The sequence below is a fragment of the Monodelphis domestica genome, chromosome 4, assembly GCF_027887165.1.
Source record: "Monodelphis domestica isolate mMonDom1 chromosome 4, mMonDom1.pri, whole genome shotgun sequence".
NCBI lineage: Eukaryota > Metazoa > Chordata > Mammalia > Didelphimorphia > Didelphidae > Monodelphis > Monodelphis domestica.
This window is the reverse complement of record NC_077230.1, coordinates 4,748,763-4,774,041: the sequence shown is the minus strand read 5'-3', so window position 1 is coordinate 4,774,041 and position 25,279 is coordinate 4,748,763. Positions and strand designations below refer to the sequence as shown.

General features: G+C 36.8%; 1 protein-coding gene across 3 annotated transcripts in view; it reads right to left on the bottom strand.

The window, feature by feature from the left end:
• Positions 1–25,279, bottom strand: part of KCNJ6 (potassium inwardly rectifying channel subfamily J member 6) — a 192,604-nt gene that overhangs the window by 3,617 nt on the left and 163,708 nt on the right. The gene's annotated exons all lie outside the window — the stretch shown is intronic.

Here is a 25,279-nt window from a genome sequence, read left to right as displayed (position 1 = left end):
GTATTTTGTGTGAAAAGGACACACAAATTGCTCATACTTCCTCTAAAGAAGAACTTTGTGATTTTTTTAGAAAAAGTATATTACTTAGAAAGAGAATATGATGTGTCCCTGTGAAGCCAGAGTGGAGGGAAGGAAGGCAAAAACCAAGATTATGAGCTTCCCATTTATAACCTTTTAAGAAAACTGATAAAATACGGCAGTTTAAAAGGCATAAAATGTGAATTTAGTTTTTACAACTAAGTGTTGAGTTTAATTTCATTGTGGCAGAAGATGTCCTTTTACACAACACCTGACTCTTTTAGCTGCATGTATTTTAATTAGAGAAGATGAAGGGGAGTTTGTAAGAAGTTGTAGATGCTGAAATCCTCTAGTCCACTTCTCGCATTGTGGCATGTGACCCAGTGCCATTAAGTGATTTGACTAAGATCATGTAACTAGTAAATAACAGTCAGGACTTGAACCTGTGATGATTTCATTGGAGATCCCAGTTTCTTTCAATGAACCAATTAGCATTCTAAACAAATCTTGTGGGAGGTCACATTCAGTCCTATGCGCCTCTCTTGGGTTTGAGCAGACTCAGTGACTCAAAGTGGACTAGAAACCTCACTGAAATGATTTGATGCGACTGACTAATAGTTCCTGTCATATAGGCAACTAGAAAAAAGTTTGTTTCTGAATAAGAAGGGCTTTGCTAGTGGCTGGCATGCCCATAACCCATCAAGGCCACTTCCTGCCTTCTCGGACCTGGCAGATTTCCCCTGTTGGCTGGACTTGCTACACTCAAACATGTCTCCATGGAGAAAAAGAAAGACCAGGGAAAGTCTTGGCTCTTAATTCAACCACCACCAATACCACCAAGCACCAAGCACCACCAATAGGGCAAGAGTCCGTGTCTGACAACTGTGGCATGTACAGCGAGGGCAACTTATTTTTTTGTAAATTCAGAGCTCATGTTGGGTCGGTCACTATAAAACCTTAATCTTTGAGGTTAGCAGCGTTGCCAGCCCATTACATTTGGCACTAAGGGGATAATGGAAATGACTTCCTGGTTCAAACAAGGACAAACAGAAGACAAGGAATTGATTTTCTGACTCCAGAGAGGGCAGACTGTAGCCCAAGGCATGCCATGGCCCAAGAGCTGCGGGCAGTTTGGGGGAAATGCCGCCACTCGGATAAGATGATAGCCCCTGCCAAACCTCAAAGAGTGTTGTGGCAGGTGCAGGAAAAAAGAGATGGAGAAGTGGAAAGGGCAGGGCAGGGCAGGGCAGGGCAGGGTCTTTAGGAGTGAGAAAGCTTCTCTGAAATAGGAGTTTTAACATTTTTAGTCTTAGGAGAAACTCAAGCTGATGCCGTGTCTCTAAGAGAGAAAGAACTTCGTGATTTCATGTTTGTTCAGTGTTGTGCACAGTGAACATATGTTGTCAGCAGTGCATGGGTTCTGCATCTGGTTTTCTGGAAAGAATTCTTTTTCTTGTGGCTTGCTCTGCCAAAGGAGAAAGGGGAGCAGAATGACTTTTTCAGTTGAAAATTGATAAACTTCTCTCTTTTCTTTGAAATCTAAGTCTGACTGGTTTGGAATGCAGAGACCTAAAAGATAGATAAGAGTTAAGAAAAGGGAGGCTCTAACCTTCCTCCACCAGTGGGGATTTATGACATTAGAAAACTGTGGCATAGAGACAAACTAGGGATTAAGGAGTCATTTTTCAAATATAGATTTCCAAACTGTGATGGAAATGAGTGTTGACTGTTTTGTATGCCAAAATATCGTAGAGGAAATTTTCAAAGAGCAGCCCTGTGGATTGTTAAAAAGTGGAGATTTTATGGAATTTACATACAGCATGCCTAGACTTCCATTTTTTACTCTTCCCTGGAGAGTTAGGAATATATATTTGTGCTTCTGTGGGGGGAAGGGAGTGATTTTATAATTCTGAGTTTGTTCTTTCAACCGCCTCTCTCACTGTAATTTAATATTCTATCCCAAACCCAAACTACAACAGAGATTTGGAGAGTCCAATTGCTCACAGATATTGCAAAGTTTATAACGCATCAGATGAAAAGTTAAGGTGTTCTTTGGGAAAAGGACAAAAACCTTTGTAAAATTTCACTATCTTTGAGAAGTACTCTGGGAACCCTCTGAAATTTTGGTCTTGGATTAGGTCATAAAGCCTCATTAGTTCTGTGAGAGAAGTAAGAATATCTGTGGAAAGAAGGAAAGCCCTTGTAAATGTCTAACAAGGGAAATGAATATTATAATAATTGGGAAATTTACTTTTTGATTTTGAAAGCTTCAGATACTTGCTCCAGCTACTAGTTATAAAAATGTTGAAAAATAGGGCAAAATAATAAAGTAGCAAACCACCATCACATCTGTAGGAAAATGATGAAGCTTTTTCAGTTGATGAGACAATGATATTATATTAAAGGGCTTCATTCCCAAACCTAGATTCTACCTCAGTACATCTAGGAGAGAGTAGGTTTGAATGGAATATAGCTTATGCAAAGGAATGGAAGTGGGATATTAAAAGTTTTTTAAGGGGAACAATTGGAATGTACATACTCTTTGGGGGAGTCGATAATGTATACCAATCCTGGCTGGAACTCTATTGTGAAAGACTTTAAATACCTGAGGAGTTTGCATTTTATTCTATCACGGAACTACTAAAGCTTCTTGATAAAAGTTATGCTTCAGGCATATCAATTTGATGATTACATGGAAAGTGGATATGAGAGGGGAGACATAAGTGACAGAATTAGAAGGGGCTATTGCAATAATCTGGAAGAAGGGTACTGATTTCTTGAGAAAAAGTGGCTATGGAATGGATGGAGAGAGGTGATGAACACAGGAAATGTGGAAACAAAAAAACTTGGGGATTTGGGGACAGAAATGAGACTGAAGAGCTGAGGATGATTGCTAGGTTTCAGATTTCTGTGAATGGAAGAATGGAGGTGCTCTTAACAGAAATAGTAGCACTTAGAAGAGGAGGGGAATTTAGGGAGAACCTAAAGAGTTCAGTTCATTCTGAGTTTAGGATTCCTGCAGAATATCTATGGGAAGTTGTCTAGCAAGCAGTTGGAGATGTGAGTCTTGACACTCAGGGAATACATGAAGGCTTGTTGTATAGATTTGGGATGATGACTGAAAGTCTGGGAACCAATGAAATTGGCTGGAAAGGGAAAAGGAGAGAGCCTAGGACAGCTGGGAATATATACATGTATAAGGGAAAGAACATGGATGATACTTCAAGGGGGACTGAGAAGAATCAATTATATATATAGCAATACAGTTCAAATAAAAAATCCTGGAGAAAATGGTCAACAGTGTTGAATATTGCTGAAAGGTCAAGAAAAATAGGTCTAAGGAAAGGCTACTGAAAATGATAATTATTGGTGACCTTGTGGAGAGTAGTTTCAGGCAAGTGATGGGGATGGAAGACCAATTACAAAAGCCCAAGAATAAATGGACAGGAGGTGACAAAGTGGCAACAATGATCATAGACAACTTTTCCTAGGAGTCTGGCAATAGAACAATATGCATCTTGTTTCACAACATGGTTAACAGGAAAATATGTATTATATGATAATATATGTACAACTTCTGTCATATTATCTGCCTTCTTGTGGAGCGAGAGAACATGGATTGCAAAATGTCAGAAAATGAATATTAAAAATATTATCAACAATCTGGAAAAAATTTTAAAAAAATTTAAAAAAGAATTAGGGGATGATAAAGTTTTTAAAAATGGAAGAGATTTGTTCATGCCACTGCACAGAAAGGTTGAAAATAAGTGAGAGAGGTGTGATTAAAAAAGCAAGTTCTCAAAGGAAAGGAGAACATTGGATTAACGTCACAAGTAGGACAGTTGGTGCTGGCAAAGAGAAGCATCATTTTATCTGTTGAGATTGGAAAAGAGAAGAAGAGAATGGGGGATGATATTGAGGCAATTCTATTTATTATTCTACATTACCTCTCTTGGTTCACTATTTCCCCCTCTATCTTTATCTCTAGTTCGTATCCATGATACCAAAGTAATAGTTGTTTATATTTTGGTAGCTCCCCTTCCCTTCAAAGTACCCCCCACCCTCTCCTCCAGAAACAATCAGTGAAAAAGGAAATGGTATTCAGAGAGGAAATTGAAATACAGTGAAGTCTGTATAAGATGGATGGGATTTGATATTCTTTTAAGGCTGGACTGGTTGACTTGCTCTGCAAAAAGAACCTGTGAAGCTTGGGTTTAGGGAACACCTATTACTGGAGACATCTTTTTTTCAGATAATTCTGTCTAGACAGGTTTCCTCAATCTTGTGAAATTGTGTCTTTTGTAAAATTGATCTTTTTTAAAACCCAAGTACAATACTTTACACTCATGTTTATTATGGTTTATATTCACAGATGTAGCTCAATGTTCTAAACTGTTAAGCTATTTTTCAGCCCGATTCTGCCATCCAACAGATTAAATATCTTTCCCAGATGTGCCATATACAAGTTTTATTTGCATGTCATTTATGCTATTCTTCAAGACAATAATGAAAATAGTAAATAGCACAGGACCAACCACAGATCACTCTATTCATAAAGACTTCCTTCCAACTTAGCACTGGTAATGATTATTTTTTGGATCTGTCCTTTCTAGTTTCAGATCCACCAAACTTTCTAGCCTCCATATCTCCATCTGATTTACAAAGAATGGTAAAAGAGATTTTATTAAAAAAACTTTATTAAAATGCAAATAAACTGTCACACCTGTTTATTAAAAAGGGAATGAAGTTAGACTCTTGCCCTTGGTGAAGCTAGGCTGACTCTTTATTATTGTTTCCTTCTCTTCCCATTGTCCCTTTCACTTGACCCTTTCCCCTTTCTTCTTCCCCATTTCCCCTGCCCCTTCCCCTTCCCTTTTTTCTTTCTCTTTCTTTCCCCTTCTCTTATTAGTGATTTCATGTTGTGAATATTTGACACTTCTTTTGAGAACTTCAAATGGTCATATTCATTTGATCACTTTTCTTCTTTATCTTAGGTACATTAATTTTATGGATAAGAATTTTAGTTTCATGTAATAAGAAATATTATTTTATCTTTTGCAAAATTATAATGTCATCTTTTGTAATTACATCTTAAGAATTAACCAAATGATTGGAGGAAGGCTAATAGTCATACATATGTGATATATAATAACAATTATGATATTTATATGATGCATTATTTTTATATCTTGGATGCTAAACCCTCGTCAGTAAAAATTGATACAAAGATTTTTTCCCCATTTGATCACTTGCCTTCTTAACATGGGTGCATTTAATTTTGTGCAGAAGCCTTTCAGTTTCACGTAATCAAAATTATCTTTTATAATTACTTCTACTTCTTTCTTTTCTTTTTTTTTTTTTTTTGGTTCAGAGTACATGTCCTCCTAGACCTTTGAGAGCTGCATGATCTGCCTCATTAAAATGTTTTTTTAAAGTACAGTCTTTAATGGTTATGTATCCATTTAGAATGCATTGTGGGAGATGATGTAAGGTGTTGGTCTTAGCCTACTTTCTGCCTACTTTCCAGTTAGCAGTTAAAAAAAGATCAAATAAGGATTTTTTCCTTAAGTGATTTATGTTCTCCATTTGATCAAACATTGATATTGAATTTCATTGTTTTTCCTTTATGCTTTTTAATCAATGCCAGATGATTTTGATGGCTACTGCTTTAAAATATACTTTGAGGTCTGGAAGTGCGATTCCCCTTTTATCTTTATTCCTTTTCATCATTCCCTTTGAAATTATTTTATTGACTTTTATAAAGTATCTTCTTGGTAACTGATTGGTATAGCATTAAGAGTATAAATTAACTTTGGTAGTATTGTCATTTTTTTCATAGCATGACCTAGCCATGAGCATGGAACATTTCTCAGGCTATTTAAGGAGATTTGATTCCTGAATTGAGTCTATAAAAGTATGCTTTGGAAGGTTGGTCACCAGCTGTTTTATGCATTTTATAGTTATTTGGAATGGAGTTTTCTGTTCCATCTTTGCTTCTTGAGTTTTGTTATTATATGTAGATTTTTTAGGGCTTAAATGATTGTTTCAATTAGTATCTTTAATGATTTTCCTACTATATCATCCTGTCATCAGCAAACAGAGACAGTTTTTTCCTCATTAATACTCTTTATGCTTTTAATTTCTTTCTCTTCTCTTATTGATCTTGTTAGCATTTCCAGAACTATATCAAAGAATACTGGGGCGACTTGCTTCACTCTTGTATTTATTGGGAAAAAGTTCTCTTTCTCCTCATTGTATACGATGCTTCCTTTTGGTTCTACATAGGTGTTTACGATCTAGATCAATATTTTATAGAGTTTTAGTATACAGGACTGCCGTATTTGGTAAAAGGCCTTTTGGGTATCCATCGTGGTTTGGGATGTTTTGGTTTTGCGTATGACTATGTCGATTCCCCCCTTCCTGTTGCATCAATGGTGTAAATCCCACTTGGTCATAAAGAAGCATTTGTTTAGGTAAATCACTCTAGTCGGTTTGGCAGGATTTGGCTTAAACATTTTGAATTAATATGCATGAATGATATTGGCCTATGCTTTTTCTTCCGTGGTTTAGCCTTTCCCAGTTTAGGCTCTGGTTCTGGTAGGTTGCTTTCTTTCCCAGTTTGGGAGAATAATCTGAGAAGCATGGATACGAGGCGGTTTGTAAGAGCTTGCTAGAACTCCCCTCCGAGGCTGTTCTGACCGCGAGGCAGTTCCTTTGCCCATGTAGCTATTTCTTTCTCCGAATTACGGCTACATAGATAATTAGAAGTGTCCATCTGATCAACGATAGTTCGGGTATTGATGTTTTTTAGGCATCCCCTGTTGATTTTGTGCTCTCAGTTTTGTTAACGAATGAAGTTCATAATATCTGCGGATCTTCCCTTGATTTCTTGCAGCTTTGTGGCTATTTCACGCTCCTCAATTTGACTCTCTCGCTTCTGATGGTGGTTTCATTGGAGGCTGCATCGAAAATGGCTCAGTCTTTTCTCAAGCTGGGCAAGTCACATTTCAGCAGCCTAGGTCTCGGCCCCCCAGGGCTTCGGGGGCTCGAGGGGGAGTGCTGGTGGGCCAGAACTTTTCCTTCAAGCTTAGCGGAATGCTACAGAGTGCCTTCCTGCCCCCAATAAATATATTCTCCCAGCGCCTGGTCCGAGCATCTGGTCTCTCTCGCTCTGGTCCCGCCCACGCTGGTGCTCTACTATGGTTTGGCTCTCTGAGGCTCTGGGAGGAGAAGGGCTCGCAGTGTGAGCCTGGATTCAAGCCTGCAGGAGAGCTCCTTTCCCCTTTGTTTCTTTGCTTTCCTGCAGAGATCTTTGGATGCCCTAAACACAGCTGCCATGGAGTTGTCCCTCTCAGCTCTCCAGCAAGCTGCTGCCTCCTGGAGGGCTGCCTCAGTGCTGGGGGAGACTTGCCCCGCCTGCAGCCAGGACCCCCTCAGGACTGGAAAGTGGGCGAGGCTTCCTTCCATGGGTCGGGCTGATTTTGGGGCAAGCCTTGTGGAAGAGCCTTGGGATGTGTTGTAAGCCCTTGCTTGGATCCTTGAGTCAGAGCCGGTAGCTGCATCGAGGTGAATCGAGGAAGCATTCGTTCACCCCCAAACCTTTCAGATTCTGGACATCTCAGGCAATGGAGGCAGCTGAAATGGCTTTATCTTGGGTGCATCATTTCTTGTTCAGAGATGTTCCGGACTTCACAGGGAATGACAAAATGTTTAGTCATGTGATCCGGGAGTCCTACTGTTCCTTTTTCTAGACGTTCTCTACTAATCCCTTCAATCATCTGTTCTAGAGTTTTGGCAGGCACAAATGCCAGTCTCCCTCATCTCTGCTTTTCGGATTCTACTCTCCCCCCCCCCCCCCCCATGGAAACATGTTCCCTTCTTACTACTCTGGCACCTGCCCCAATTCCCACATTATATCTGTTGATTCTTTTCATAGGTAAATCATGTGCGATGTAATTGACCTGAGCCTGGTGACTTGGAATATCCAAACATTGAGGTGATCTCTCATCATCCCCTTATCTTTCAACTCCCTCTCGAGAATTTTTCTTCTATTCTTCCCAATTCAATTGCAACAAAACCAATAGAATCCAATTCAATCCACCATTTGTAAACAGTTAAAAATACAGTGGTATTGAAATAAGTGCTAAGAAATAGTTGTATTACACATGAATTATTTTAAGATACCTATAGAAGCTGAGGATCTGGATCCAGGAAGATCTGAGTTCAAATATGACTGCAGACACTCAATAGCTGTGTTACCCTGGGTAAGTCACCTAACCTCTCTCTGCCTTGATCCTTTGGAGAAAGAAATGACAAATCACCCCATTATCTTCACTGTGACTCATATTAGGTTATAAAGGATAAGACAGGACTGAACAAAACAAAGAAGTTACTACTCTGGTAGATTTCTCTTCTTGAAAGCTACCTCCTTTCATGCATATACTCTGGAGGCTCCTGTTTTACTTTTTTCAATAATTTCTATTATTCTCTTGATAGAGATAAACCTTCTATTTTGGCATAATCAGAAAGTGAGCAAACTCTCCATGAGTATTTGTGGCTACTTTCTAGCAAGAATGAGAGCCTGTTTTTTTGTTTGTTTGTTGATTTTTAAATTTTCCTTCTCCACATTCTACTCACTGACCTTAGGAAGTGAAGACCTGTGAAGTTATTTTAAATTAGAAAATGAGAAGCACAGGCTCCTCAGGGATCCCTACTTTGTCTCTACTGATTAAGACAGTGGAGAAATGGGAAGTCTAGTATGTGGCACCTCTCTCTGCCTCTGTCTTTCTGTCTGTCTCTGTCTGTCTGTCTGTCTGTCTGTCTTTCTCTCAAGCTTGATACTTACAAAAGGCCAGGCTTTCAGTAGTTGGAGGAGAGTTCATTTGAAGAATGGAAGCTGCTTTATCAAAGGGGATTTCGTAACCCAAATGAATGGATTATTGGCAGCTTTAGGATAGATATTGTGCCTCAGAAACCCCCTTAAGAATGAGTTTGATTGGAGGAATGGGGCTAAAATAGATAGAGTGAAACCATCAATTATGCCTAGCTCTCCAAAACCACCCCTCTAACTTTTAAAAGTGTGTCAAACTGAATTCTGAGCAGGATAACCAATAAAACATCACAGTGAGTCATTTTGCCATCCCAGGGTAGCTTAGGGAGACAGAAAGATCTTCAGATTGTGATAGAGACATGAAGAGAGAGGTTGTGCAGGACTTGTGGACCAAGATGCAGGGCTGGAGATCTAGCTCTAGATGTCAGTCAAGAGATGATTCTAATGGAATGTTCCCAGGAGGGGCAGTTGGGGGTTTGTTGGCCACATTCTGAAAAGAGAAATGGGGCTTTTAGTCTTGAACAGTAGAAGCTGACTAAGGGAGAAACTTTTGAGTTGGTGGTCTATTTGAGAGTTGAGCTGGCCAGGAGAAAAGGAGAGATTTTGAACTTTGTTTCTTTCTGGGTTAAGCTGAGAGACCCGGCTGATTTGTGAAGATTTTGAACTGCTGTTGTCCTCCATCTCCCTAACTGTCTCAGAGTCACAGTTTGTGACTGGAATACTTCCTCAAATCTTTCTAAAATTATCCTCATAGTCTAGGGAAATCCTCATCCCTCTTACCTCTGTTTCCCGTTCTGTTATCCCAATAAACCCCCTGACTGAGAAAGCAACTGGAGTATCTTTATAGTTCACTCAGGAGGGAGGGAAGAAGCAAAGGCTTCAAGAAGATTTGGGAGGTGAGGGAGGCAAAAGGGAGAGGTTGGTTAAGGGAGGGAGTGAGGGAGGAAGGGGGTTAGGAAATAGATTGATCCATCAGCAATCAGTAGGGATCAATAGGCAGAACCCCATGGCATTCCTTATAAGTAGTCCCCTGTGTACAAGCATCTCTGTGTGGCAGCATCCCTGTACCTCAGCATTTCTCTGTTCTACCTCCATTACAAATAAGCAGGTTTAGGTTCCTGTAGCAGCTCTCTCTAGACAAAGCCAGAGAACAGCAGTCCTTTGTAAGAGAAGCTGGTTCCCCTCAGTTTACCCTCTCTATTCAACAAGTAACAGTTTCCAGTCTGCTTACACATTTTATTACAAGGTCCAGTGGCAGGGGCTGACCCAGAGCATGGTGCAGTAGAAGCAGCTCTAGCCATGGGCCTTGGAGACAGTGGGGACAGCAGAAGCACCAGGAGAGCTCAATGCCCAAAGCTGATAATGAGAATGAATACTTGATCATAAAGAGATTCCAGGCACGCTCTTGTTCTAGTACTGGCCACAGGATCAGGTGCCATTTGGAAGTTCTCTCACACAGTTCCAGGGTGAAGAGGAAAGGTTGATTTTGTACATGGGGTAAGAATCAGAGTGCAGACCAGGAAGTCAATGCCTAGACCAAACCTCTGATTATACCCCCTTGGAAGCACTGAAGGCCCCAAGACACACCCATTAAGACAACAGGGAATATAAACCCGAATCTCAGGTCAGTCACCATCATACCCTAGACAGAGGGAGAGTCCAACTCTGACAAAGTCTAAAATCAAGAATAGACTAGAAAAATAATCAAACAATGTGATGACAGGGAAGCTCAAGACACGAACTCATAAACAATGATTTGAAAACTTTTACAAAATTTCAAAGAAAACTGTAGATTGGACACAAACCCAACAAGAATTCTTTGAAGAGCTAACAAAAGAAATAAAAAGGAACAAAAATGATTTTTAAAAATCTAATAAAACCAGGGGAGGAAAAAAGGAGAAAGAAATGAGAGCAATGAAAGAAAAATGTGAAAAGGGAATTAACAGTTTGATAAGAGCCCCAAAAGAGTACTTAAGAAAGTGACTCCTTAAAAGTCAGAATTGAAGGCCAAAATGGCAGAGTAGAAGCAGCAACCTAGCTGAACTTTCCCAACATTCTCCTCCAAACATCTTTAAGGTAAAGCTTCAAATCAAATTCTGGAGCGGGATAGTCAATAAAAGGTTGAGGGTAAGATATTTTTCCAATCCAAGGCAATTTAGGAAGTTGGCATGAGAGGTCTATGACACTGGAGTGGAAGCTGGCCCAGGATACACATGGAGGCAACACCAGTGGTGGTTCTTTGGGGTGGAGGCCAAGGTGGCAGAAGGAGCAATAGCAGCTTCAGGAACTATCAATCCAGAGATAGTGAGGGGATTGGAAAAGTGACCAGACAGAGATTATTGGGGAGTCTAAGCTAGTACTATGTGCAGGGCTGGATGCTGTGTAGCACCTCCATTGTTGCCTTTCAGGGTATGGTTCCTAGGAAGGAAAAAGGCACTGGAGATTGTGACCACAGGGTTTAGGGGGTCTTTCCTGGTTAAAACCAGAACAAAGAGTAGGAGAACAGTGACTATACCTTTCTCTGAATCATGCCACTGTGGATGCATCAAAAACATACAGAGTGTCAGTACTAGTTCTGAAAACATCTTGAAAAAGCCTAAAGCTTGGTACTGTACCTCTCCACCCTCAGACAAACAAAGCCTAATTTTAATATAAAGCTTAAAGTAAAATAAATAGGCTGGAAAAATGACAAACAAACAAACAAACAAAAAAACCAACCTGACCATAAAATCTGTATGGTGCCAGGGTTAAGACAAAAATTCATAAGAAAATAATTCAATGAAAATAGCTATAAACAAAGCTGAAGAATAAGAATTCCTTAAAGAACTAAAGAAAGAAATGAGTGGTAGAAGAAAATTTGAAGACAAAAATAAGTGTGATGCATGAAAATTATGAATAGAGAACTAGAAACTTAGTAAAAGAGGTACAACAAAATATTGAAGGGGGAAGCTGGGTGGCTCAGTGGATGGAGAGCCGGGCCTAGAGATGGGAGGTCCTGGGTTCAAACCTGACCTCAGATACCTCCTAGCTGTGTGACCCTGGCCAAGTCACTTAACCCCCATTGCCCAGCCCTTACCACTCTTCTGCCTTGGAATGAATATGCAGTATCGATTCTAAGGGTTTAAAAAATACTGAAGGAAATAATATTAAAAAACAGAATTGGGGGGGCAGCTGGGTAGCTCAGTGGATTAAGAGCCAGTCCTAGAGACGGGAGGTCCTAGGTTCAAATCTGGCCTCAGACACTTCCCAGCTGGGTGACCCTGGGCAAGTCACTTGACCCCCATGGCCTCACCCTTACCACTCTTCTGCCTTGGAGCCAATACACAGTATTGACTCCAAGACTGAAGGTGAGGGTTTAAAAAAAACAGAATTGGCCAAATGGTAAAAGAGGAACAACAATTCTCTGAGGAAAAGACTAGCTAAAAAAAGCAAAATTGGCCAAGTAGAAAAAGAAGATAAAAAACCCACTGAAAAAAATTCTTAAATATTAAGAATTAGGCAAGTAGAAGACAATGATTCCATGAGACATCAAGAAACAATCAAAGTAAAATCAATAAAAATAGAAAAAAACATGAAAAAATACAAATAACCTAGAAATAGGATAGATGTTGGACTCTCTCAAAGCCATGATTAAAAAAAAGAGCATAGACATTATATTCCAAGAAACTACCATGGAAAACTGCCCTGATGTCTCATAGCCAGAAGTTGAAATAGAAAAAGAAATAATCTCCTGATCATTTCTTGAAAGAGATCCCAAAATGAAAATTCCTGGGCATATAGCAGAACTCTCAGATCTCCAAAGTCAAGTAGAAAATAGATAAGCAGCCTGAATGAAATATCCAAATGCTCTGGAGACACAGTCAGTATCACAGAAGATTTATCAGCTTCCATGCTAAAGAAGCAAAGGGCTTGCAAAATGGCACTCTAGAATGCAGAGGAGCTAAGTTTACTACTAAAAATAATCTACACAGCAAAATGGAATATCATCCTTCAGGGACAGTGGTCATCGAATGAAAAATTAGACTTTCAAACATTCCAAATGAAAAGACTAGAGCTGAAGAGAAAATTTGACAAGACTCGGGAGAAGTATAACAAGATAATTCATAAAAGAAATCAGCTGTGTGACCCTGGGCAAGTTACTGAACATCTATTTCCTAGCCCTTATCACGTTTCTGCCTTGGAACCAATATACAATATTGATTCTAATATGAAAGGTAGGGTTGTTTTTTTAAAAAGAAAAATCATAGGGACTTAATAAAGTTAAACTGTTTATATTCCTCCATGGGAAGATACAAACACACACATATGTATACAAAACCCAGTTATGTGGAGAAATCTGTTTTACCTAACAGGGAAGTAGAAGGGGAAAAGGACAAGAGAAAAGGAGAGCGAATAAAGGAACAAATTTATTACGGGAGGAAGTAGCAGAAGCAAAACAGACTTTTGAGGAGGGACTGGATAAAAAGAGAATAAGAACAAACCGAAGAAAATAGGTAAATACACAGTTAGCAATTATAACTGTGAATGTGAATGGGAGAAATAGAAAGAGTGGATTAAAAACCAGAATCCGACAATGTTGTTTACAAGAGACGTACTTGAAATTGAAAGACACAGAGTTAAAATAATAAGAAATCAAAGCTATTGAGTCATATGAAAAGGGCTACAAATCAAAGCTAGAAAAATGCCAACTAAAACAATTCAAGTTCCATTCATCAGATTGGCTAAAATGACAAAAAGTAAAATGCTAAATTATAGGGGGAATGTAGGAAACAGGTTCATTAATGCATTGTAAATGGAGATGTGAATGGGTCCAATCCCAAAGGGCTACAAAACTGTGTATAACTTTTGAGATAGCAATTCCATGACTAGGTCTATATCCCAAATATAATCAAAGAAAAAATTCTAGAAGCTCTTTTTGTGGTGACAAAGAATTAGAATTTGAGGGCATGCCCATCAATTGGGGACTGGACAAACAAGCCGTGGCCTGTGATTGTGATGAATACTACCGTGCTAGAAGAAATGAAGGGAATGGTTTCAGAAAAACCTGGGAAGACATATGAAGCCGACATAAAGTGAAGTGACCAGAACAAGGAACACCCAGCATAACAACAATAAACTATAAAAGACTTAGCTACTCAAATAAACACAAGGATCCAAGACAATTCCAAAGACAATTTCATGATGAAAAATGCTATCTATCTCCAGAGAGAGAACTTTCCCTTTATTTTTCTTGTTTTTTTTGGGGGGGGGGAGGGAAGGTAGGAGGGGAACATGTTTAGTGTAAAAATATGTTTTACAAGACTGTATGTGTCAATGGGCATCATATTTCTCTGCAATGTGTATGGGATAGCTAGAGGAGGAGAAAGAATATAAAAAATAAAGTTTAAATAAGAAAAAGATTGAGTTGTATTAAAAAGAAAAAATTAAGATCGAAAAGGTTTAAAAATTAAAACTTCGCAGTCTTCCTGAAACCTCTATTCAAAGAATTCCTTTAAATGAAGATAATTTATTTTCCCTTTCACCTCATTCACCTGCTCATCTGTTGTAGTGACTTTATATCAGCTCTATAAAGCAAGGGTTATCAGGCTCTGTATCTTGGGGAGGCGCTTTTTGAACTCAGGAGGATGATGGGGAAAATGGCAATTTCACATATTTCCTTGCAGCAATTTGTAACATTGCAAACTGATTAGAAAACAGAAAAAGAAATCTGTTTACCAAATAGTGTTGAAATCTGAAAGATCCTTAGGGGTTTGTGGATTATACTTTCCTATGATTAAGGAACATATAAGACAATCCTCACTTTCTCTCTGTCTCTCTCTCTGTCTCTCTCTCTTTCTCTGTCTCTCTCTGTCTCTCCCTCTCTCTGTTTCTCTCTGTCTCTGTCTCTGTCTCTCTCTGTCTCTGTCTCTCTCTGTCTCTCTCTCTCTGTCTCTGTCTCTCTCTGTCTCTCTGTCTCTGTCTCTGTCTCTCTCTGTCTCTCTGTCTCTCTCTGTCTCTCTGTCTCTCTCTCTCTTTCTCTCTCTCTCTTTTCTCTCTCTCTCTCTTTCTCTCTCTCTCTCTCAGGATTTAATTGCTTTGGTGAATTAGAAACAAAATTGCTTTAAAGTAATTAGAATAGACCGCACACTTGCAAACTCTTAAAAAACCAAAAGGGAAAAAATGTTTCCTGGCAACATCAGAAACTAGGTTTAGATTAAATGTCCTATCTCTTTTAAATAAGAGTTAAGACAGGAAGACTTGCAGTCTATAACATTATTTATTCTATTTGGAGGAGTCCTTATTTCCTCCTCATATAGTTAATATTAATTTTGAGATTTCTCATGATCTTTGAATTTTATTTCACCAAATCTGATAATATTATTGTTGGTAGAAACATAGCTAGAGTCATGTAAATATATTTAAAATTGAGTAATTTAAGATTTGGATTCATATTGAGTTTTTGACTAACTAATCACAGAAAATTACTACTTGTGGCATGATTGATTTGTGTTCTGAATGATAATTGTTGATGTAACCTTCATAACTATAAGAGCAATTCAAAAACCTTGGTTCGTACTGGTTTCTATATGCAATTAGTACAGACTGCCAAAACTGATATATGGATACAATTATTTTTATGGAATATAACAAAAAATGTGTTCAACTGAATTGATGTAATTTGGCTGGCAATGTTTGTTTCATATTTCATGTTTTAGTCCATTGAGTTGTTTTCAGTTACTATTTTACTCCTGGCTTTTTTGCATTGTAATTTTAGGAAATCAAAGTATAAGAAATTCTGTTAATTTGAAAAATTTCTATCTATAGGGTGACTCAATTGTGTTATTAGATTAACTCCTTTTTTGACCTGAATGCTATGAAATGATGAATTTTATACTTACTAGAGATTTGTTGTTATGCTTAGAAAACTGACTTAATGTTGGTAGAGCTGTGAATTGATCCAACCATTTTGGAGAGCAATTTGGAATTTCACAGAATTATAAAAGAGTTTGTACCCTTAGAACCAGCAATACCATTGGTTAGTCTGTTTCCCAAGGAAATCAAGGAAAAAGGAAAAGAACCCACATATTCCAAAATACTTATAGCAGCTCTCCTTGTGGTGGCAAAGAATTGGGAAATTAGGGGATGCCTATCAATTGGGGAATGGCTGAACGAATTGTGGGATAATGAACAGTGAAATGAATAGAACCAAGAGAACATTATACACAACCACAAAATTAATCCTGGAAGAATAAATTGTGAATGTTATCTCTAGAGAGTAAACTGAAAGGTGAAAATATAAAAGACCTAATTTGTATGGACATGTACGTCTCCTGGATGATACCTTCTGTGATGCAGGGAGGGTGAGGAAGGGCTTGAAAATTTGTGGATGAGATTTTATTATATAGATATGAAGAAAAGGTAAGCTAACATATAAGAGATCTGATTACGTTTAGGTAAAATCTCCTTTTTCTTTGTATAAAGAAATGCTGTTTTATTTGGTTTTGTAAAATTTGTGATTAAAAAATTACAAACTAAAAAATAAAAAAAAATTTTGAAGCATCAAATTGGGGGTTTATTTAGTCTGAAAAGGAATAATAATGATCATTACTTAGTGTTTCAGAAAAGTATAAAAAATTGGAAATTATCATCATTTATAGATTTCTCTGAAGACTTGTCAAATTCTTATAATTATATTTGCCAAGATTGCTTGGTCAGCATTGGTATTTTATCAGCTCTGTAAATGAAAAACCGGCAAGAATGCGCTAATGATCAATTTTTACACCAGGATGTGATTTAAAAAGAAAAGAAAAAGAAGGATGTTGAATGAATAATTTTTGAAAAACCTTGTATATATATTAATAAGTACCAAAGAGAAATAATTTTATTTATTGTTATTTCATTAGATCCCTTAATATTCCTTCTGTTCTTCCAGATGAACTTAGTAATAATTTTTTCTAAGTCTATAGAAAAGTTTTTTGGTAGTTTGATAGGTACAGCACTGAATATGTAAATTAATTTAGGTAGGACTGTCATTTTTATTATATTAGCTCATCCTACTCATGAGCATTTGATGTTTTCCCAATTGTTTAGATCAAGTTTTATTTGTGTTTCTTAGTTATGTTCATATAATTCTTGAATTTGTCTTGACAAGTAGATTCCCAGGTATTGTATATTGTTTAGAGTGATTTTAAATGAAATTTCTCTTTCTTTTTTGTTTTTTTGTTTTATTTTTTATTTTATTTTATTTTTTTGTTTTTGAAGTTTCTCTTTCTAATTCTTGATGCTGGGTTTTGTTGGAAACATATAGGAATAGGAATGCTGATGATTTATGTGGGTTTATTTTGTACCCTGCCTCTTTGCTAATGTTATTGATTATTTCTATGAGCTTTTTAGTTGATTTTCTTGGATTCTCTAGGTATACCATCATGTCATCTGCAAAGAGTGATATATAATTTAATTTCCTCATTGCCTACTTTGATCCCTTCAATTTCTTTTTCTTCTCTAATTGCTACTGCTAGAACTTCTAGTACAATATCAAATAGTAGTGGTGATAATGGACATCCTTGCTTTACTCCTGATCTTATTGGGAAGGCATCTAACTTATCCCCATTGCAGATGATACTTGCTGATATTTTTAAATAAATGCTCTTTATTATTTTGAGGACAGGTCCCTCTATTCCTATACTTTCTAGTGTTTTCAATAGGAATGAGTATTGTATTTTGTCAAAGGCTTTTTTTGCATCTATTTGTTGTTATTTCAAAAACAAGAAAAACAACTGTACTCTGACTTAAGCCATGATTAGTGAAACTTTTTGTGTAAGGTGAAATAAAATCTCTTAGGATTGTAATTTGTTTTGTTTTTGTGTTTTGATTCAAATAAAATTGTTTTGAATTATTGAGGCAGTACTCCACCATTCAGGGAAAATGCCATGAGGTGCTAAAAAGAAAAGCAATCTGGAATATGCTACTGGTATATTATATGCCTGGGCTAGTTGAGAAGAAAACCTTACAAAGGTAATGGGAAATATCCTCTTAACTCAGTTTCCCTACCATACTATTTACTTTTCAAATAGGAATATTTCACACCTAGTTAATTCTGAGTCTTGCTATGATCCTCTGTGAATAACTTTATTGCCTGACTGACTCTTCTAAAAAGTATTAAAACTTTTCGATCCAATCATTCTGGATGGCAATTTGGAACTATGCCCAAAGTGTGCTAAAAGACCCAGCCATAGCACTGCTGGGTTTGTACCCCAAAGAGATAATAAGGAAAAAGATGTGTACAAGAACATTCATAGCTGCGCTCTTTGTGGTGGCAAAACATTGGAAAATGAGGGGCTGCCCTTCCATTGGGGAATGGCTGAACACATTGTGGTGTATGTTGGTGATGGAATACTATTGTGCTAAAAGGAATAATAAAGTGGAGGAATTCCATGGGAACTGGAACAACCTCCAGGAAGTGATGCGGAGTGAGAGGAGCAGAACCAGGAGAACATTGTACACAGATGGATACATTGTAGCACAATCAAATGTAATGGACTTCACTACTAGCAGCAATGCAGTGACCCAGGACAATCCTGAAAGATTTGTAAGAAAGAACACTATCCACATTCAGAAGAAGAACTGTAGGAATAGAAACACAGAAGAAAAACAACTGCTTGATTACATGGGTCGATGGGGATATCATTGGGGATGGAGACTCTAAATGATCACCCTAGTGCAAATATCAATAATATGGAAATAGTTCTTGATCAGTGGCACATGTAAAACCCAGCTAAGGGGGGGTGGAGCATGGAAAGAACATGAAAAATATTCTAAATTAATTAATTAAATAAAAATTTCTGAAGTCAATATGGAAAAATAAAACGTATTAAAACTTTTACCTGAAAATCAGAGCTAAGAGAATTTTATCCTATCATGCTTATAATAGGTTAGTATGTGACGTTAAGCTTAGACCAGAGGGAATTGTCTTGCTATTGTTACAATCATGTACTTTTTTTAAAATTTAAAATTTTATAATGGATTATTTTTAATAATTGTCAAGCATCTTTGAACTAGTATAATAGGTTGAAAATGTGAAAAACTCTATTGCTTTTACTATTCTAAATTAATGACCAGTAATTGTTAATTGCCTAGTCTAGGCAACTAAGATAAATTAGGTTTTAGACTTGCTATAGCCTTGCTCATTGGTTTAACAGTTACAAGTTTGTGAAAAATATCATGTCTATATAGTATTATCAATTTAAAGAAATGAAGATAACATACGTGCTCAAAGAAGTGATAGAGATGGGATGTTATACAGCTATAAAAGTTTTAATTTTTAATGGATTAGTAAATGTCACATTGGGAAGAAGCAACATGATTAGATTAATTCCACTTGAAAACTAAAATATATGTGAATGGCTTTCTAATGTTTCCCCGCTAGGTTAAAGAATATACTGAAAGGACTTGTGATAGCTATAGTTGTTTCAGTAGTTTAGAATTTCTATTGTTGTGTCAGTTAAAAATAACAGAAAAAGTCCTGTGTGAAAGAAATGTTGAGGCTTTCCCAAATGAAGCATTTGGCTTGTTTCAATTAAAGACAGGTGGGCAATAATGTTTTACATTCACAAGGAATATTTGGTCGATTGTCTAAAAAGTCCCAGGACAATTCTGGGAGGAGGCGATTGATAGCAGAACAAGCCTGAGAAAGTACAGAGGCTTCGAATTCAAGGGCAATCGACAGTTCAGTTACTTTTTAAAAATCTTTTGAGAGTGTTGGAAGATGTAACTCTTATTTTGTATATTGTGGTATTTCACTTCACTGTACTTTGAACCTAGCCTACATGATTAGTGTGCAAGTCTTGCCTCCCACACAAGGAGGCCGGACAGAGGAGGGCAGTGGAATCTCACATTAGGATTCTATAAAAAGATGCACCCAGACATTTGCATTTGCCACTAGGGCATCTTTCACCTTTCATGAAAGGAATAAAAACTGTTGCCTTTCAAGCCTGCTTTCTGGCTCTGTTTTATTTTTGTAAGTGTCGAATTTTTAGGCTGTTTTATTTTATCCCACTTAGTCCTAAATGATATATTTAAAATTTTATCCTGAGGGACAAAGATACTACCAAATTTCTTAAGAGTGCATTTGAATATTCACAAATCCCTCTCCATACAAATGCCTAAATAAACAGGCTTTGGATATATATATTTTTTAAATTGGCTTCAGTGATTCTAAGGCCTCAAGTTGGATTAAGGATTTTGCTTATAGAATTGCTTTAATTAGTTATGAAGAAAGTTTTAAGTGATGATTTTTTTGGAAATGAAAAGATAAAGAGGAAACAAATCCTATCCATTTCCTACACAAAGCAATTTAAATGACTGTACCTGAAGGTACACATGCTACATGTGCATGTATTGGGAAAAGAGAAGAAAAATACTTGTGTGGTTCTCAGGATAACCAGAAATAGCACCTTGTTAAAGTCAGAAAGCATTCAATGAGATTTTTAAAGCATCAACTTGACACTGGAAAACAAAGGATGTAAAATACTATCATTTTTTTATAAGTAATATATTTTTATGATTTTACTAATAAAAACTAAAAATCTAGTAGATTACCTGTCCAAGCAGACACATGGACAGTGATTACAGAATTCAGTATTATTTTACTGTTATTTATATATTTGTATATTTATTTATATATTTATTATTATTCATATTACGGTTATTTGTGTAAGTAGAAATTAGTGTTTGCCCTAAACAAAAGGTCAAAGATCACTTCTCCTCTTTCATTTAATACTTGAAGTTATACCACTGGAATTGCTTGTCAATTCTAAGAGGGGGAGAGAAGAAGGGTAGTAATAATTATGAATCATGTAACCATGGAAAAATATTCTAAATAAATAAGTAAATAAAAAATACTTGAGGTTATACTTCATTCAAAATAGTTGGCGATAAACTCACTAAACATGTACGTCTTTACAACTATGCAATCCCAAACCAGTTAATTTTAGGAAAAGATTTGTCTCAGTTGATGAAGCTTATGTGTTAGACAGACTGGTTGTCTTAAATGGAAGGTTGATTTTTTTTCTTTTCTGGTTGTTCTCTCCCAGATTCTGGTAATAGCCAAAGAAAGGAAGAATTCTTTTATACAAAGTTAGATCCTTAGAGATCCTTTTAAAGAGTCTTTCTCTAATCCATCAATAGCATTATCCATATCACATACAGGACTCACATAAAGATAGAAAGAACAAACCAAACTCTCCAAAATTTTAGATGATTTACAAGTAGCTTAATTTAATGTTCTTCATATAGCTCTGATGTTTAAAAAGTTATATAAACTACTTCCTGGAAGGCCAATGTGATTAAGTTTTTTTCCTTTTCTTTACTAAACTAAACTCAATCTTATTGCTTGTAGTTTTAAGCAGAATTAAAATTGCTCAAATGTAGAAAGTTGGAAGAAATATTTCTGCATATCTGTAATAAAAATAAGGCTCATTCCAGATACTGTTAACAACTGATAACTCAGTTAAAGACATTGAGATTCTGAGTCAGGGAAACATGTTTCTGAGTTTGAGTTTGCCAAACTAGACAATTTGTGGATGGTAATCAAGGGCAGACCTTTTTGAAAGAGGGAAAATGTTTCCTAGAAGCAGATGACTTCATGAAATAAATGGCTAAATCCAAGAGGACAGAATAAGAAAACTTGTTTAAATGGACATTAACTAAATGTTGTATATATGTTTTCCAAAAGCCATAATATCTTCTAGCACCTGCAATGAATTGGAGATTTAGGGGCCAGCATATTTTTAGTGCATATTCCCTAATATCTACCAATATTGTTCTAAATTTTCTGATTCATTCTATTATAATATTTTGCTAAAGGGCTCTTCTGAATATATTGGTTATACAAACACCTTGAGGTGATTCTAATTCTCTGTCTGTGATACTATAAAAGAGTATCAAAAGGGAGAGTTTGTAGAGATTATATTGTAACACACAGTAAAGTCTTAGGGATGTTAAATTGTAATGATCTTTAAGAGTAGTTTTCTGTAATTCCTTAGCTCCTGCCAAGAACAGGTACATATTTTGGTGCCAAATGTTTTGACAATTTAAGTATGATGAACTTACAAAGAAGAAATGAGAATTCTGAAAATAGTTTTTATTAAAACAGGCTCTTGGAAATAGTTGTTTTATGCATGTTATTTTTAGATGCCTATAGAAATAACTATTCTTTTTTTTTTGTATAGAAAAGCCATTTTGGATTTCTCTTGTAGTCTCTCTTGCTGGCTGTGTTTGATTTGTGGTGGAACCAGGAATAAAAGACAAATTTATAAACTTTCAGGTTGGTGTTCATCTCATTAAAACAGTGTGAGTTTGCTCAGGAACAACAAGATTTTTATTCTCCTTCAAGATTCCCCTTCCCAGGACGCTATCCACACTCAGAGAAAGGGACTGTGAGAATAGAAACAGAGAAGAAAAACAAGTGCTTGATCACATGAGTTGATGGGGCTATGATAGGAGATGTAGACTCTAAATGGTCACCATAGTGTAAATATCAATAATATGGAAAAAGGTCTTGACACATGGAAAACCCAATGGAATTGAGCATTGCCTATGGGAGGGGTTGTGAGTAGGGGAGGGAAAGAACATTAATCATGTAACCATGGAAACTTTTTCTTAATTAATCAATTAAATAAAACACTTCCATAAAATGAGTGAAAAAACAAAAGGGTGAACCATTCCAGTCTCTTTCCCAAGAAAACACCATAGTTAAACACAAATAAAAATGATTAAACAACAACTTTCTTCAAAAGGAAAAGGATAGAAAAAAGAAAGAAGGATAATACTATTTGGTAGGCCCAAGAGCCTCAAAACACTAGCCCTGCTTCAGGCCATCCTGCCCAAAGGCAACATGCACCAGCTCCACCACCACCATCGACTACTATGGCCACACAGGCAAGCCCAAGAAGCCCAGAATCGGCAGTGCTCACAGAACTACACTTCTAGCCCGGCACCAAAACCCACTATTTGATAAAAACTGCTGGGAAAAAATGGAAGACAGTATAGGAGAGATTAGGTTTGGATCAACATCTCACACCCTACCCCAAGATAAACTCAGAATGGGTGAATGACTTGAATATAAAGAAGGAAACTCTAAGCAAATTAGGTGAACACAGAATAGTATACATGTCAGATCTTTAGAAAAGGAAAGGCTTTAAAACCAAGCAAGAGCTAGAAAAAAATCACAAAATGTAAAATCAATAATTTTGATTACATTAAATTAAAAAGGTTTTGTACAAACAAAACCAATGCAACCAAAAATAGAAGGGAAGCAACAAATTGGGAGACAATCTTCATAACAGAAACTTCTGACAAACATTTAATTACTCAGATTTATAAAGAGCTAAACTAATTGTACACAAAATCAAGCCATTCTCCAATTGATAAATGGGCAAGGGACATGAACAGGCAGTTTTCAGATAAAAAATCAAAACTATTAATAAGCACATGCAAAAGTGTTCTAAATCTCTGATAATCAGAGACATGCAAATCAAACAACTCTGAGGTATCACCTCACACCTAGCAGATTGGCTAACATGACAGCAAAGGAAAGTAATGAATGCTGGAGGGGATGTGGCAAAGTAGGGACACTAATTCATTGCTGGTGGAGTTGTGAATGGATCCAACCATTCTGGAGGGCAATTTGGAACTATGCCCAAAGGGCAATAAAAGACTGTCTGCCCTTTGATCCAGCCATAGCACTGCTGGGTTTGTACCCCAAAGAGATAATAAGGAAAAAGACTTGTTCAAAAATATTCATAGCTGCGCTCTTTGTGATGGCAAAAATTGGAAAATGAGGGAGTGTCCATCGATTGGGGAATGGCTGAACACATTGTGGTACATGTTGATGATGGAATACTATTGTGCTCAAAGGAATAATAAAGGGGAGGAATTCCACAGGGACTGGAACAACCTCCAGGAAGTGATGCAGAGCGAGAGGAGCAGAACCAGGAGAACATTGTACACAGAGACTGATACATTGTGGCACAATTGAAAGTAATTGAATTCTCCATTAGTGGCAATGCAGTGATCCTGAACAACTTGGAGGGATCTATGAGAAAGAACACTATCCACATTCAGAGGAAGGACTGGGAGTAGAAACACAGAAGAAAAACAACTGCTTGAATACAGGAATCAAGGGGATGTGGTTGGGGATGTAGACTCTAAATGAACATCCTAATACAAACATCAACAACATGGAAATAGGTTTTGATCAAGGACACACGTAATATGCAGTGAAATTGGGCATCAGCTACTGGAAGGGTGGGCGGAGGGAAGGGAAGGAGATAATATGATTCTTGTATTCAAGGTATAATGTTCTAAATTGACTAAATAAATTAACATAATTAAAAAAAAAACCAGAAAATCCTTTCTTAAAAACTTGAATTGGGCAAGTGGGGCTAATGATTCCATGAGACATCAGAAACAATCAAAGTCAGCCAGAAGATTGGAAAAAATAGAAGAAAATGTGAATTATCTCATGGGAAAAGCAAGTGACATAGAAAATAAATATAGGAGAGATAGTTTAAGAATTATTGGACTATCTAAAAGCCATGATAAAAAACGAGCTTATACATCATCTTTCAAGAAATCATCAAGGAAAACTTCCCTGATTATCTTGAATTGGAGGACAAAATAGAAATTAGAAGAATCTACCAATCACCTCCTGAAAGAGATCTCAAAAGGATCTTAATAATATTATAGCCAAATTCCCAAACTCCCAAATCAAGGAAAAAATATTGCAAGCAGCCAAAAAGAAATAATTCAAATATTATGGAACCACGGTCAGGATTATACAAGACTTAGCAGTTTTTATATCAAAGGATCAGAGGGCCTAGAATATGGTGAGGGCAAAGGAACTAGGACTTCAACCAAGAGTCACTTACACAGCAAAACTGAGCATAATCTTTCAGGAGGAAAAAATAGGTATTCAATGAAGTAGAGAACTTTCAAATATTCCTCATGAAAAGACCAGATCTGAATGGAAAATTTGGCTCTCAAATACAAGACTGAAGAGAATCATAAAAAGGTAAATAAGAGAGAGAAATAAAAAGACATTAAAAAAAGTTAAATTGTGTATATCCTTACATGAAGAGATAATTCTACTAATACCAAAGAAATTTGCCATCATTAAGGCTGTTACAAGCAGTATACATAGACAGAGGGTGAAAGTGTGAGTTGAATATGATGCGATGATATAAAAAATAAAATTAAATTAAGGCACGAGAAAGAAGAATGCATTGGGAAGAGGGGGAAGGGAAAAGCTGAACAGATTAAATTATTCCATATAAAAGAGGCACGAAAGAGTGTTCACAGTGGAGGGGGAAATAGGGAGGTGGGGAAGAGAGCTTGTGAACCTTACTCTCATTAGAACTGGTTCAATGAGGGAAGAACATCCACAATTAATGG